The following is a 12,048-nucleotide window of genomic DNA, read 5'->3' as shown; positions in this document are numbered from 1 at the left end:
GGTTGGTCATCCTCAATCGAGGTTGCAACTTAAGTGCCTTCAACTTCTCATACTGAGGGTCTATCTTCTGTGCTTCGATGATCTTGACAGGGAATTCACCCTGAACAGTAAGACTAGATATCCAAATCACACTTGATTCGTCTGAAAAGAGTTTCCAATTCATGAGTTCCTATATCATCTTCCAACCATGTCCCATCAAGCTAGACAAGGTTTCACCTGCCTTTCAGCTAAGTGCACCAGCCAAGATATTGAATTTTCATGATGATACGAGTTGGTAAACTCGTGTTATGTTTCGAGTGGGCCTGGGGTAAAACTGGGATTAAAACTAGGTTCGGGTTAGGTCGGTTAAGTTAAAATAGGGTCTAAGTCAAAAAATAGGATTTGGAAATTCTGATAGTCTTTAGAAAAAACATGATTTTTCCTAATTGGCTAAACAGAAATGACTCAAAATTGGAGTGTAGCTAGGGGGCACATGGAGAAAGACACTATAATAAGTCAAAAGGTCAAACTCTACTAGGTTAGAGATTTAGAGTCCGTGATTAGGCCATAAAATTTTTTCTTGAGTCTGGTTTTCTATTTTGATAGGTTTTAGTAAACAGAGTAGTTCTCCTCAGTGGTTGAGAGTTTAGGGTTGATTTTAGGATGGTACTTTGGAGACATATGAATTGCGTTAGGGTTCAAATTTAAGAACAAAACTCATTATGGTTAGGGAGATATGACCGAAAAAACGTTAGACTACATTTTGTAAATTTCAGCATGCAAAATAAATTGGGTTAAGTATATCTGGTTTGGGTCAAGAAGGTCCAGAAGTGGGTTTGAGCCTAGGTGAGTGTAATGCCCAGATTTTCAAAACAACACTATCCAAATTTCATGATTTTTTTTTTAGCAAAATTTATAAAAGACTTTACCAGCAGAAATAGATCATAATTAGTCATCAGTTTTAGAAGATGTAGGGTGGGTCACATATGTGTGGTCAATCACTCATTGTCCACCAAAATATTTCATTTAAATCATCCAAAATGAGTTATTTATTACAAATAATACTACTTAGTAAAGAAGTACTAGATAAATTAGGTTTGTAAACGAAATGTCTAACAAAATTTAGAGAAACCCTGAATTTTGATATTGCCCTCCTCCGCATCTCGCATTGCATGTTCAGTACCTGTATCCCCTATAAAATGAGGTCAGAACCATTCCTAGTCTAGTAGAAAAATATTCAAATTCTAACAAGTATAATATATTGAAGACATAAAGGGCCACTTCAAGGCCATAGATGAAAACATCGTAGCTTAAGTCTCCATGACTTAGTGTATAGGTATCCCATGGACTGAAGTAGGAGCTTATCGAGCCTAGCTTAGCTATACAAATACAATTTGGGTCCTTCACCTGATTGATCCAACACTGTATCAAGATTAGTGCCTTATATAAGGTGATACATGAATAGTACAAATGTACTTTCATTTATTTATTCATTCATTAGTGTACTTATGACTAATATATTGTTTCAATAATTGCAAGTTTACATCTGGTATACGGGAGAACCTAACTTTGGCATCAAACAAAGCCATATGGGTGTTTCTTATGCTATATATTTTTGTGCCTTAATGACACTTTCTGTAGCGGGGCGATAGATTTTTGTTGGGAGAACCCCTGCTAGAGTGGTTTGGATGCATCCTACTACTGCAGTATCTAGGTCAACCCCTAGGTCTCAGCGATAACCTGATCTCCTAACCTCTGAGTGAGAGACCATATAAACTTTTTGGTTCATAAGATAAAGTATGTCGCTTGAGGTAGTGTCATCATCGTCTTCCTTGATGAGCATAAGTCTTGAAGGGGTTAGATGAAATAATCTTTATTATTGGAATGTTGAGTGTCACATAGGCAACCAATGCATTATGCACAAAGAAAAATATGAATCCAACCCCCAACCAAATTTTTAAAGCACAAACTGGTTCTCACGTGGACAAAGACTATCGTTATATTTTTTTATATGCATGCAGACATCACTCTTGGTGTCTACGACCTTCATGAGCACTTCACCCCTTGTGGGTGAATAACCAACTTTGGCACAACGACACTTACAAGTAGTATTCTTGTGACAATAGTTTATAGAAGCATGCATAGTTAAGGATTACTTTTGATTGATTGCTCAGGCGTATTTAGCATAGAAGCATGCATATGGGTCAAATTCGATCTAGATCCATATCCAAATTCAAGAGCAATTATTTATAGGAGAAATAACATAATGACTTCTATTACCCTATGGGACACACTAGTTTATTTTTATGAGATATTTATGTGGGACCCATGAGATATTTTTATGGAGCCCACAATTATTTTGTGAGACCTACATATTTTTAGGGTTTCAATAATAATTTTCATAAAAAAAAATGAGTACGTCATTCTCTTCATGTTGACGAGACGAAGTGAATTTTCTCTATAGAATATTTTGCCAAATGAGCACGATATGGCTACGTGCCCTAAATATAATTGGTTTTGTAAAATCCCTTTGTTTCACACTTAGGTTAATACGATAAAATTATGTAAAAATACCTCATATTTTTATTTAGAAGTTTACTAGAAATATATGAATCATACAGTGAGGGTGGGTTCGACTTATGAGGGCATAGGAGAGATGTCTTAGAGTATTGGGAAAGGTCTGGTCTACATGACTGGGGCTGAGGATGGCTTGAAACACCAGCATGAGCATGAACCACTTGTGTGGTCCTTGGTAGTACCTTGGTCCACTAAGTGGGCTTGGCCACAAGGATTGAGCACACCCAAAACTTGAGCCAAGAGAGAGAGAGACTTGACTAGAAGAAAGATAGACCTAGGGTATCAAGATGATGAGGGTCTAGGGGCAGAGAGAGAGAGAGAGATGATTTTTCAAAAGGATTTTTTTTAATTCAAATGCTTAGATACCTTTTCAACACAAGAGAACCTCTATATATAGGCTCAATGAGGCTCATTAACCCATGACTCTCTAAGAAATCCATCCAGCCTACAATCCTACCTAGACTAAAACTCCAGTGGGATGACCCCCTCTAAAAGTCCTCTCTAGGGTGGGATTATGGATGTATATTTTATTTTTTTATCCCTCTTTTGTTCTATAAATAGACATGTACAATTACTTAATTTCTTAATGAGATTTATTGAGTTCAACATTTAAATTCCATTCTTGGTGTGTGTGATTGCTCTCTAAGGGAAAGACTCTGCTATCTCACCCATTCATCCATCCATGTTCATCATCGGCCTGTCTTGTGACATGCCCTAGCCACTCACCCCCCCTTCACTCATTCATGGTTGTGATCCCTACCTTGGGACACACCTCTCACATCCTACCCCTAGTCATGTCCCTGCCAGCGACACTCCCCAGCTTGCTACAGTGTGTTCAACACCTACCGGACATTCCACTCAGCCCTCCTCTATGGTTTTTTACTGATACACCCCTACCTCCATTGTTGTACCCTTTGTTGCTACTGCAGCAGCCCTGCCATGACCAGAGTTCCATCTCGAACCTAGCTGCGCCGACCCTATTCCTTCTCGAGCTTAGATCTGCACTTCGCAGGGCCAGAACTAATAGAATTGATCCTCTGAGAATCATGTTCTATCATTTGGTATCAAAGCATCGTTCCTACGAGACATGCCGACCAGCATACTGCCCAGTCGATGCAACTAGGGCCCACGCTCATCCCGCTTTCTCTTAAGTACGATTTGATGTGCATGTTAATTTTTTGAGTTATACTTTTCAATTCATTACATCAGATTTTGTCGTGTAGAGTTCTAGATTAGATCCAACAATGATCTAACTCAAATATGGGTGATTCAATTTCATTTTTCATGCTCGTGATGATTTTTGGGTCTCCAAAGAGCCAGAAAACAACAATCTTGGCAACTTTATAGATGTGTGTCAAAAAAAAATTCATCGTGCACCAAGCTGAATACATATTTTGGTGCAACCCAGGCACTTTTGGGAGGGTTTGACCAACCTAGGTGCTTCACCATTATTCAAGGACATGTTTGTCTTGTGTATGGGAGTGTCATAACTCGAAGCAGGTTATATGTTCCCCCCCCCGAACAGGGCAGTTAGCTACATCTCATGATCGGGGGTCCCAAAGAGCACCACGTATGTAAGCATGTGCGTCTCGTATCCCCATGTTTGTCACCATTAATTAGCGTTGGAGTTTGATGCGATTGCAAAGACTTAAGTACCCTCTCCTCCATTGGTGCAAAAAAAATGACGGTTCTTGAAAAGGAGTGGTTGTAAAGACTTAAGTGCCCCGAAGATGATTATTTAAGACCCAGTCTCTGCACTGCAGGATTATCCGAGAAAGAAATCTCCCCTGGAGGAGGCCATGAACATCAACCCTCTCACTCTCTCTCTCCCTTCTATTTCTGCTTCTGTACACATCCATTAGAAGATCATACATTGATCCATCAAGCATCGACAGACCTATACATTGACTCTTGTGAAGCCTGATTCAGAGTTTTTACCCTTACAGGAGGAGGGTTTGGGGGCTCCTCCCAGCGTGGGTATCATCATTCAACTCTCTCTCTCTCTCCCTTCTATTTCTGCTTCTGTGCACATCCATTAGAAGATCATACATTGCTCCATCAAGCACCTTTTGCCCTTACAGAACGGGGATTTACATTTCGTAGAACACCCGTCACCGGAACGAGATGAACACCCGTCACCGAAACGACGGCTCCGCTGAGACCTCCTCGCTAGGGAGAGGAAGACGACGTGGTGGAGCTTCTGCTGGCCATCCTCAGCGCGACTGCACCGACTGGGTTGCTGTCGAGGAGGAGGGCGAGAACGGTGACTCTTAGCTTGGGCAATCTTTCTTTTGATGATTGTGGTTTTAATGTATCGTTGAAGTTAAAATGGGGAATGAAATGACAATAGAAATTGCTGAAAATTTACAGAAATAAACTAGACTCAATAACGAAGACACCACTTTTTACGGATTTGGAATATGACCTCCGGTTAGGGAGATATGGCTCTGACAAGTTGGTCCTAATTTGCGGAAGACACTACAAATCGCTATAGCGATTTGCGGAAGACACTACAAATCGCTATAGCGATTTGTGAATCGCTATAGCGATTTGCGGAAGACACTACAATCGTTGAAGTTAAAATGGGGAATGAAATGACAATAGAAATTGCTGAAAATTTACAGAAATAAACTAGACGCAATAACGAAGACACCACTTTTTACGGATTTGGAATATGACCTCCGGTTAGGGAGATATGGCTCTGACAAGTTTGTCCTAATTTGCGGAAGACACTACAAATCGCTATAGCGATTTGCGGAAGACACTACAAATCGCTATAGCGATTTACGGAAGACACTACAAATCGCTATAGCGTTTCGCGATTTACGGAAGACACTACAAATACTACAAATTGTTGTAGGAAAGCCCGATAATACTACAAATCATTGTTGGAAGGCCCAAAAAAAATTTGGTCCGGAGGGTGCTGCCCCCCGAGCCCCCCGAGCCCCCCGCCAGAGGCGGCCCCCCCTGGACCCCCGCCCGCCGCAGCGGGATCCGCGCCGGGGGGGGGGGGGGGGGGGGAGCCCCCGGACCCCCCTCCTGTAAGGGCAAAAACTCTAAATCAGGCACATAAGTAGAGAGAGAAGGGAGAGAGAGTGAGAGGGTTGGTGTTCATGGCCTTCTCCAGGAGGAACCCTTTACCTCCCTTGATTTCTTCTCTACAGAGAGAGAGGGTTTTACAGTGTTTTACGAAGAAGAAAGAAGAAGAAGATGACGATGGAGCAATGTAGGATCGTCTGTTGGATGTGCACAGAAGTAGAGAGAGAAGGGAGAGAGAGTGAGAGGGTTGATGTTCATGGCCTTCTCGAGGAAGAACTCTTTGTTTCCCTTGATTTCTTCTCTAGAGAGAAAGGGTTTTATAGTGTTTTACGGAGAAAGAAGAAGAAGACATGTTTGTCCTTTTTTTGAACAGAAAAAGAAGAAGACTTTGAAGAGTCAACATCATCCTCGACTTTCTGGATGGAGGACATGTTTGTCCTTTTTTTGAACTATTTGTTTTTTCTTTTTTGAATGAAGGGCATTTTTGTCATTTTTTCAAACTATCACTTTATGAGAAGAATAGTAATAAAGGGTACTTAAGTCTTTGCAACAACACCAGAGTCCGATGCAAAGTTATGTCAACATACACGGGAATACGAGCCCCATGTGCATGAATATGTGGCGCTCATTCGATCCCCCGAACACGGACGTGGGATTCAGTGAATCATCGGGGGCGAACATACACAACCCTCTCGTCATAACTACCCGGTTGTTTGCGCATGTGGCGCTACTGATACCCTTATCATAACTCTTTTACCATATCACAAGTCTGGTTAGCGAGGGCCCACACCCTTCTTGTTTTTGTAACTCTGAAAACTCACGATATGACTCAGGCATAGGAGGTATATGATGAACTCTGCACCGCATTTAAAGCGAGATCTGCTCAGGCCGATGAGCACCTCTTTAAATTGGTCAATAATGTGGCTACGCTCAACGGAAAGCTGGATGAACAATTCTGGCAGCTTCTCATGGGTATAGATGAACACGATAATGATCAGAACAATTGTAATGGGAAATCCAACTCAGGCGGCTAGACCTCTGGGTCCACCAATGAACCTTATCAAGCCCGCCAACCCCAGTTGGAATTTCCTAAATTTGCAGGGGCCGGCCCTACGAGTTGGCTATTTTGGGCTGAGTAATAATTCAGTATTGTTAAGATAGCTAAGGAAGACTAGGTAACCTTCGCCTCAATCTGCCTCGAGGAAGATGCCATCCGCTGGTATCACTGGTTGGCATCCCATCTAGGGGCACCTACTTGAGAAGGTGTTTCAGAACCCTAGTGATATAATTTGGTCCCTCTGCTTACACCAACCATCAAGTCTTATTGTCCAAGATCCGCCAACAGGTTCGCGTTATTGACTGCCAGGTAGAGTTTGAGAGGATGAGTAAGCTTGTCACCAGTTGGTCCCAAGAATCATTGTTTGAGATGTTTATTATGGGTCTTAAACCAGACTAGCAAATTGAGGTTCAGGTCACGAAACTAATATCCCTGATGCAAGCTTTTGAATTGATACATTTGTCCAAGGAAAAAATATCACAAATAACCTCACACTGGACCCGGCCAGTGGGACATCCAGTCAAAAGTACACATCCCCAGGGAACCCAACCTCTAGCAAGACTGTGACCTGACCCACATAGGAGACCAACCCTCCTAGGTCTATCGAGCGGGCCACAAATCACTCTTAGACACCTAGTCAAGCATCCAAACCATGACCCAAGATGCAAGTAAAGCAGCTCTCTCAAGAACACTTGGATGAGTTTTTGAGATGACAAAACACCCAATATGCCCTGCCATTAGTGTCTGCTAACCTGATATCTTCCTCGATTTAGTACTCAAAGATAGCATTTTTTTTATTAGAGAACAGATGGGGGATCTGCCCAACCCAATTTATACATACCAATGTTACAAGGCTCTTACCAACAGGGGCTCCGCTTGTCTGGCAGGAGCAGTTAGTGCACGTCACCTTGTGTTGGGACGTTGCAAGTTCGAATCCCAATGGTATAATTGTATAAATGGCAGGGATCTGCCCAACCCCAGCTTTCTCTGTCCACATAAAAACACAAATGTTACAACGCTCTTGGCAAAATCTCGGTGAGAGAGATGGTTGCTATATTTTGAAAATCCTGCTTTTTTCCAGGGAGAATACAAGCATGTACAAAGGCATAGTTGCTGAAAGTTTCTTGCTAGATGAGGAAGCTTCTCTCTTACCGGAATGGTGGAGAAGCTTTGGGGAACCCACTTCCTCCTTTGCTTCCCAAATCGATTATCTTTCACTTCTTTAACTTTTTCTTCTTGCTTCTTGCAGCTTCACCTCATTTCTTGTTTTTCATATTAAAAAGTAATAATTTTATTATAACAATGTTGTGTGTTGGTTTTATATAGCTTTTACTTGTTTTTATGTTGTTTGTTATTTGATTCTACTCCTGTTTATTGCATCCTATACATTTCTTTTTCGTTTCTCATGAGCTTCCAAGACCGCTTCACAGTTGTATCTTGCTTATCACTTCATACTACATTTTAGCATTCGCCACTTAACACATCACTTCTTATAATCCATTTTGTTTTTGAGTAACTATGTAAAAAAATATAAAAACATATAATATATAAAAAATTATTAAAAGATATAAAATATTTTAATTATATTTTGATTATGAAAAAATCTGATGTCTTCCTTGAGAATATGTAATATATTGAAAATATTGCTGGCTTTTGAGATGCCGATGAAGTGATATATATATATATATATATATATATATATATATATATATATATATATATATATATATATATATATATATATATATATATATATATAACATTAAACCAATTAGATTTAACATTACATTGATTCAACCTTATGAAAATGACTAAAACACTCTTAAAATAATGTTATTATATATATGGTTATTATACCATTAAACCAATTAGATTTAACATTACATTGATTCAACCTTATGAAAATGACTAAAACGATCTTGGAATAATGTTATTTTTTAAAACGCAAGGTTACTTTTTTTAGCATTATAGGTCTTTTATACTTAAAGGAATTTATGCCAAACACCTTTTTTCCAAAAAAGTAATTTTATGAAGCCATCAAAGTTACAGCTGACCTCAAAAAATAAACTTGTATTTTAAAAAATGCTATTTTTAGTATGTTTTAGTCATTTTCATAAGCTTGAATCCATCTAATGTTAAACCTAATTGTTTTGATGGTAAATTAACTATATATATATATATATTGGGTATAACAATGGACACTCAACCATTGGACAAACTGTTGACGTGTCCAAGATCAAAGGAGCAGTCAAGTGCCATGGCTATGTGACATTAGCCAATCACATGAATGCATTGCATGGAGCCCACACTACAGAGTGCAGGCCCCATATGAAATGCTGTCCACATTGCTTGCATCAAATAGCCATGGCACTTAGCGGCTCTCTGGATCCATGCACCTTTTAGCGGTGGTCAAGAACCGCGCTAAAAAGTGTAAATGTGTTAAATGTGCGCCCACCACTGAAATGTGAGAACTAATTGTGAACCTCTATTTTCATGGATTTTTGTTTTGTTTCTCTTGAATCTAACTGTACTGATGAGATCTACATCTTGGATTTATAAGAACCCGCTCTTGAATCATCAGATTTTGATGCATAAATGTGATATTTTTAAGGTTTTAAATTCAATGGCTCATAATCTTCATAAATATTCAAGCATTCAAAAATCACAATTTTACATCCAAAATACATGATCCAATCATTGATTCCTACCAAATTCACCATGCCAAGCACATCTACATGGTTGGATTTGCAAAAAAAAAAAGTGTTGGAAATGACCATATTTCTAAGTCTCATATTCTAGTTACTCGTATGTATATCCTCATTCATAATCATCAAGGATGACTATCATAGAATATTAGAATTGCTCACAAAATTGGGTGCCATGAAGCCCTGCTGTGTTCCGAAAAGAGCGAACGCTTCCATTTTGCCGGAAAAATTGCTTTATTGACAAATTGTTGTAATGAGCATATGTACCTTACTGTTGATTAATTTTCAGTGAGATGGGAGAGATGCTAAAATGGCAGCTAGGATGGGTCAATTGGCCAATTAAAGATGCTTCCATGGCTGGACCTGTGGTGCGACACAGGACGTTTGTGAAAATCGAAAAACCTCCAAGAATTCAAGTTCTTATCAATTACTTTGGATCCGCCTTGTATTGTTTTGGAGAATAGTGGCATGAATGAAAAATGAATAGTGCATTGTTTGGGAGCCTGGCGTCGGGATGGAAACACCATTTCCATGTGTTTGCCAAAATGTAGAGTTAAGAATGGAGTTGCTAAAAGCATCCTCCTGCCAATGGTTTTGAAATGTGGTGTTGTGGCTGGCAACACCATTCCCAATATAGTGTTTGCGCAACACCATTGCTCCCAAACAGTTTGAAAGCATAAGATGTTGGGGTTTTGTCTAAAAACTATTAAGCAAATCATAGTTTTGTCTATTCTTTTGCATATGTTTTTAAGTTTGTGTGTTTATCAAACCTTTTAAAATCAGAAAATGATTGTACTGATTTTGTCTAAAAACTATTAGGCAAATCATAGTTTTGTCTATTCTTTTGTATATTTTTTTAAGTTTGTGCTTTTATCAAACCTTTTAAAATCAGAAAAATGACCCTACTATACAACAAATTTGACGTGTTTTCCAAAAAACCTTACAATTTGCCAAAATCTACCCGATAACCAATCTTTAAGGTTCCTGCTTTTTAAGACCTTTTTACCCTTAGCATTCGAAGAACTCATTTTTCATGTGTTACGACTGTTCTTGCTAAATCTCACGAAAACAGAAATCACATGGTATTTTTGCAAAATCACATATTTTGCACAAATAGTATGAAAATCGTGACACACTTATGAAAATCTCTTATGAATTTAGTCAAGAGATTTGTGTTAGTGGTTGCGAAAGTTTGTCAGTCGATGTGGAATTCATCTTTTGCTGAATTCAAAGTCTTCTGCATACAAAGATTGATTTTATCATGCAAATATATATATATATATAGAGAGAGACGATTAGAGTGCAAATTTAGTCAAGAGTTTAACATTGGTTGTTGCAAAACTCTACTTTCGATGAAGAATGCATGAAAAGTTTACAAAATTCATAGACTTTTGTAGGTTGTCGACATTAAGCAATGTGATATTATGTTCTAGTATACAAATTTACTTATATATATATATATATAGGCGATTAGAGTGTGAATTTCATCAAGAGCTTCTCGTTGGTGGTTGCGAAATCAAATACTTTTGCATGAGGTGATACAATTTTTTTTTTATTTGTGGATTTTTGTACGAGCATAATATAAAAGCAAAGATAGGGTTTCACAAAAACTAGGTTTTTTTGTGGTCTCCAACAAGTGAAAAATTATGACAAATTTTTTAGGGCCAAACATCAACGGTGAGAAGATCGACGATACTTCATCAACAGAAAAACATCGACGATGAGTTTTTTTGGTAAGCGCATCTTATGGTATTGGGTGGGATGAAACCAAAAGTCCACAAGTTGTTCGTTAGTGTTGTAGTTGATCATATGAAAACTTGTTCTCATCATAAATGATGATGATGTAGAATCGATAGGGGGGCTCTATTTTAATGAACGGTGATAGTCAAATAGATGTGTTGGATGATAATGATATAAAATCGATGGTATGCTATATTTTTTTTTCATCAACACAGATTTGATATATCTCACAATTAAAATTCAATCACATGGTGTGGGTGGTATAGAAAAAATTAGGAGAACAATATAGAGTGTAAAATCAACGATGGTATATTGTATTTTCTCTTCAATAAAGATGTGGTGATTTGTGGTATTCATGAGGCCCAAGAGATGGAGGTATCTTCGCACATAATGTTTTTTCTCATCAAAGAGGCAGTGAGAAGCAACATTCTTATGAAAGAATAGAATAAATGCAATATATGAGTGACTTCATTTTGTGAAAGAATGAAATAAATGCAATATATTACCATTTATTCATTTTATGAAAGAATGTTATAAATGCAATGTATGAGTGACTTCATTTTGTGAAAGAATAGAATGAATGCAAAATATAAGCAACTTCATCTTGTGAAAGAATAAAGTGAATGCAATGTATGGGCAGCTTCATTTTCTGAAAGAATGAAATGAATACATTATATGAGCAACTTCATGTTTGCAAAACGGAGAAATTTACACATATACAAGCAAAAGGATGGCAAATTCGCGCGCGCGCACACACACACACTCACACACACACACATATATATATATGTGTGTGTGTGTGTGTGTGTGATTTCCTTTAAAATATGTGAGTTTTCTACTTATGTGCTAAATTTTATCAAATATGTGATATTTTTGCTTTAAATTTTACTATTACAGAACATATCTACCTTTTTAACAATTTAATAATACATACAAACATAACTTCTGAAA

The sequence above is a fragment of the Nuphar pumila genome, chromosome 15 (assembly GCF_984573655.1).
Source record: "Nuphar pumila chromosome 15, dmNupPumi1.hap1.1, whole genome shotgun sequence".
NCBI classification, from domain to species: Eukaryota; Viridiplantae; Streptophyta; class Magnoliopsida; order Nymphaeales; family Nymphaeaceae; genus Nuphar; species Nuphar pumila.
Note: the sequence above shows the minus strand (reverse complement) of the source record.